General features: G+C 39.4%; 1 long non-coding RNA gene across 1 annotated transcript in view; it reads right to left on the bottom strand.

The window, feature by feature from the left end:
- Positions 1–688: 688 nt before the first annotated feature.
- Positions 689–5,427, bottom strand: part of LOC107573012 (uncharacterized) — a 29,149-nt gene continuing 24,410 nt past the window's right edge. Inside the window, exon 3 of the long non-coding RNA XR_001607437.1 lies at positions 689–1,469. This is a non-coding gene — a long non-coding RNA (uncharacterized lncRNA). The remainder of the gene's footprint in view (positions 1,470–5,427) is intronic.

Below are 5,427 nucleotides of genomic sequence, written 5' to 3'. Positions count from 1 at the left end.
AACTGAGCAAAGGCAAGATGAGGTGGATCCAAGATGGCAAAACAACGCAAACACTGATAAACAAGAAACTTGGAAACAATAACCAGGAACAAGGGCATCTACAGTAGACATACACAAGGGTATAAATACTCTGGGAAACAAAGGTCTGACAGGTGAGAGTAATTAGTAACCATTGCAACAAACAAGGGTAGCCATAGAAACAAACAAGGCAGACAAAGGGAACAAAGGCAGTGAGGCAAACAAGAACAGAAACCAATAAGCAAATACAGATACAGCAGGAGAAAGCAAAACATTTCAAAATAAAAGTCCTAATCACAAGACAGGGTTCATCACACTTGATTCCCCCCCTTCCAGCCACATAAGAAGTTTATTTATATATCTCTGTTTGCATGGGACAAAGACGTGACTTTTATCTCACATGCAGACTATCTCTGCATTAATAAGCAATAATTATTTTTTTTTAATTAAATGTATTTTTCAGGACTTGCAAAATGCGTTCAAACATTTCCTTTTCAGCAGACAGCTAATTCTAAGCATGCGGTGCTAAATGCTCTAAGTGTAATAACAAACGTTTTGAAAAAGAAAGATTAAAACATGATCCGTTATATTTGATTTGAATGTTGCAAGCTAATCACCAGATAATAAAGATAAGCACACTGGTTTTGGATTTCAGAAGTTAACTTTTTAATGTTTGGGTGAATGGCCATACAAATGTGTTTATTTTTTGTTTTTAAGGTGATGCAACAACAAAATATTATAGGTATGCTCATATCTGACAGCAATAGAGTTTAATAACACATAATAAAAGAGTATAAAATGTTTAAATGAAGTGCATCAAGATCATTCCTAAAGGACTCGAGGATTATATAATATGTAAGCAGGCAATATAGAAGCATACAGAAGATAAGCATACAATTTTTTTCATCCTTTTCAACAGCAAGAAAGAGTGCTACAAAATACAGTACTCCAAATTACTATTAGTAATCCTATTTACTGGTTATAAAAGAAAAACGAAGGTCTTGCATTAATAACAGTTTCAACATTCTTTATGAACTGTTATATCAGGTGATAGTGTTGTACATTAGGTGTCAGTTTGTGAAGTTAAGATTGCTTGATGAATTCTCTTCTTCTCGTCTTGTTCTCTAGATCTGTTGTTCTCATCTATTTTTCTCTTTTCTTCCTCTCTTAATTTAAAATTATCCAATTCTTCCTTGTTCTTCTCGTGTATTTTTCTTAGTTTTTCTTCTTTTAATTTTAATTGGTCCAATTCTTCCTTGTTCTTCTTGTGTATTTTTCTTTGTTTTTCTTCTTTTAATTTTAATTGGTCCAAATCTTCCTTGTTCTTCTCGTGTATTTTTCTTTGTTTTTCTTCTTTTGATTTTAATTGGTCCAAATCTTCCTTGTATTGTTTTTTCTCCACTTCAGCTTCTTGATATTGTGCCCAATATGTACCCATTTTCAGAGTCTCACTTGGATTGAAATAGATGTTTTGAGTTTCCAGATATGTGATGTCATAAAAGAGAGAGAGAGAAAATCCTGTTAAAATATTAGAAATTCACAGTGCTTTTTCAACAGAGTATCAGTTTGTGTTTTTGTTAAATGTGAACTTATGGTGCTTTCACACCTGGCCTGTTGTTTCGGAACCTGGCGTGTTTCCCCCCTTAGCTCGGTTCGTTTGGGCAATCGGTCCGAGATCGCTTGAACGAGGTGGTCTCGGCTCGATTGGAAACGAACTCTGGAGCGGTTCGGTTGTAGTGAGAAAGCAATACGATCCAACGGACCAACGAACCAGGCTATATCACAATGTATGATGGGTAATTACGTAAGTTCTGTGAAAAGCATTAGCTTTGTTGTTTTGCTAATACCTCAAAATGAACCTGTGAAAGTCTGTGGGTGAGCACGTCTTTGCCATTCAAAAATTAAAGCGCACTTTTTTATTTTATAATACCGTCTTATTGCTCTTCTTTGTAGTAGGTGCATTTTAAAAATGTTTTCCCAATCAATCCTGGACTCCTGCTTAAAATAATAAATTATTATTACGACAGCTACAAAAAAAACCAACAATAAGCCCCCAAAGCTGTTATTGTTCCATTCTGACGGATGACATGCGTGACAGCTCAGTGGAATCCCGGAAAATAAACCGTGGAACTTTGACCAATGAGAGAACAGTTTACTCGCGCGTGACTTGTATTAACAAATTTGGTCCGTTTAGAAACTTTGCTGTGTGAAGCGAACCGCACCAAGAATAAAAAGCAACATTGTAATAATTTTAATCCCTGTTTCAGAAAAAAGCAATCGATCTACAGGTGTGAAAGCACCCTTAGTATTTTTGACTACTAGTGGTGTAAATGCAGCATTACACAAGATTTCAGTTACCACTGCTTTGGGTAAAAATGCATTGATTGGCTCATTAATTTCACCATGTCTGCCCTATAAGGCTAACCAACTCTTGTAAAATAAAATAGCCATATTATGCTACCAATAAGACCAGAACCGTAAAGGGTTCATATGCAAAACGTACTTGCAGGCTGTGAGTCAGAAGCGCCAGACTGTCCTTGCAAAGTTGGAACTGCCCCACTTTATAGAAACAGCCTTTGTGCACAGACATTGTAGGCTACTCTGCAGGATCAGGAAACGGTCCTCCATAAAATGCACTGCACACATCTGAATATTTGGATTGAACTGTTCTGGAACAGTGTTGTAAATACAACTTAACCAGATTTCTAGTCGTGTCCTCTTTTGGAAGGCCAAACAAAGTAGTTTCGCTTTCACAAATGAAACAGCGTCACACAAGGCGGGCTTGAGTGAGCGGAAGCGGGTGGGCTTGAGAACGATGCGGCCTGCCGCAAGCCCACTGGACGCTCCTTCGTCGAATCCACCGGGGGTGGGTGTATGAGATTCAAACGTCTGCAACTCGTGGTTCAGGCCCCACGTCTGCTGAGGCAATGCAATGGCTTCGATTGTGAGGATCGCAGATAGAATTGGTGGATGAGTTTGACAAGGGAACTTCCTTTCTCAAGGTTCTCCATATAACTCCATTGCTTTCGTATTGTTTCAGAAAGCCCATTATGTGAAATGTGTGCAATAATGAGGAATTAGAAGCTGAGATAAGTCAAAGTGGATGTTATTAATAATCCACCTCCTCTGCTGTCCTCATAAGTCTGTGAACTTTTAATTTCTCTTTTATTTCACTAAGGTGTCGAGATATAATATGTATGTATAATTGTATAATATCTCCCATGCAGTCAAACTATGTGTGTGTGGATGGGCTGTGTCAGTAGTTATATGCAAGGATTGCGCCACATCCTCTTTAAAGGCTCCCACCTTGCCAATGGAAGTAGAGTGCATTCGGCTCTTGAGGGATGAGAGCCAAGTGTTTGTTCAGGCCCCATGTCTGCTGTGGCAGCACAGTGGCTTTGTGATTTCGCAGGTGGGTAGAGTCGAGGCAGATGTTATCAAATGAGTCTGTCTCCTCTACCACCTCACGGCTCATGGCAAGGCATATGCGGCAGCAGGTCAGAGAGATTATATGATGTGCTATCTAATCTGGTCCAAAGTAATGCTGTGGTTCAGCATGCTCCTCTGTGTAAGGTTTGCTTGGGACCGCTGAAGCTCTTGGTCGTGGTGATATGATGCAACCGCTTCAGGAAAACAGCAAGGATAGAGGTACTGGATCTGAGGGTGTAAAAATGTGGTCCAGAGTGATGATTTTTTGTTCAAGATTCTTTAGGGTTTAGGTCCACAGTATGGAATAGTGTGAAATATGGTCTACAACAATACTGTGCTCAGCATGCTGTTGAGGGCTGTCAAAGCTCTGGTTTCAAGGGCTCTAGACTTTCCTATAGCTGTCGCTCAGATTGGTCTCATGCAAGAGTCCCGGTTTCAGTAATCTTGAGGGCTTTTGTTCTAATGCCAATAACATTAGCTTTCTAGGGAGCAAAGCTGTGGGGTCACACGATGTATCCTAACGGACCCGCTGATGTGTTTAGGTTGTTCTGGGTTGAGGCACATCAAGTCCTTCAATGCTTAAGCCTGTCAAGTTTGTGCTTGGTGATCTTCACAGCACACAGGCAGACATTGGACAGCATGGCGTATTGGATATTAATGTCCCCATAGTGTCAGCAACTGACACAGCTTAGAGTTCCCTTGAAAGGGAACATCTAAGGGTTACGTATGTAAACCCAGTTCCCTGAGAAGGGAATGAGGTGCCGAGTGTCATTAGGGCCTTTCGCACCGCTTTAGTTCCAGAACTAAATGTACAGTACTAAAGTACTAGGACGATTTTGCGCGAACTATTTCCCAGTACCATTATAAGGGTTGTATTCGCACAGACAGTGTACGTAAGATGGTCGACACACAGTGACGTCATTTGTGCGTGCAATTATTTAGACACCGTCCTTGAGACTTGTGAAGTCACTTGAAAGTGACCGTTTTAGTTCAAGGCGTATTTTCAGTTTACCTTTTATATTACATAAATAAATACATTTGATGTCCAACGTATTTCTATCATGACAACTCTGAAGATTTTAGCATGGCAATGGTTATGACAATGTTAATTGGTCTTTGCGGAATAGATCTGCCACGCTGCTGAATTACTGCTGTTGTTGTAGATTATTGCTGCTGCAAAGCAAGTACAGGAAATTGCTACTGCCAAAACATACACCAATACAGTGCTGTGAACTATGCTTTTACTCAAAATTCACTTTAAACAGCATATAGATTTTAAAATCTTGCTTATTACTTACAAAGCCCTGAGTGGTTTAGCACCTCCGTATTTGAACAAGCTCTTATTGCATTATAGTCCTTCATGTCCGCTGCGTTCTCAAAACTCTGGCAATTTGATAATACCTAGAATATCAAAATCAACTGCGGGCAGCAGATCTTTTTCCTATTTAGCGCCCAAACTCTGGAATAACCTACCTAACATTGTTCAGGAGGCAGACACACTCTGTCAGTTAAAATCTAGATTAAAGACCCATCTCTTTAACCTGGCTTACACATAACACACTAACACATTTCTAATATTCAAATCCGTTAAAGGATTTTTAGGCTGAATTAATTAGGACAACCAGAACCGGGAACACTTCCCATAACACCCAGTGTACTTGCTACGTTGTTAGAAGAGTGGCATATTAGTCTCATATCCGTCTAAGATATGCTTTTTAAAACGAAAACGCACTAGTGTAAGTTAGCGTAGGGCCATTAGTCCCTCATCAGAACATCATCAGCGAAGAGAGGGCTTGTCTGTCTCCTGAAAAAGCAGACATGCTATTTTTTTGAAGAACTGCTGAGTGATTTAAAGATCTTAAGCATGCAGCAGTGATCCTCACATACTGACTTAAAGGGGTCATATGATGCTTTTTTAAAGATCATTATTTTGTATATTTGGTGTAACAGAATATGTTGACATGCTTTAATGTTCAAAAA

This window comes from Sinocyclocheilus grahami, unplaced genomic scaffold (assembly GCF_001515645.1).
Source record: "Sinocyclocheilus grahami isolate Dianchi unplaced genomic scaffold, SAMN03320097.WGS_v1.1 scaffold1848.1, whole genome shotgun sequence".
NCBI lineage: Eukaryota > Metazoa > Chordata > Actinopteri > Cypriniformes > Cyprinidae > Sinocyclocheilus > Sinocyclocheilus grahami.
Note: the sequence above shows the minus strand (reverse complement) of the source record. Positions and strands in the feature narration are given on the sequence as shown.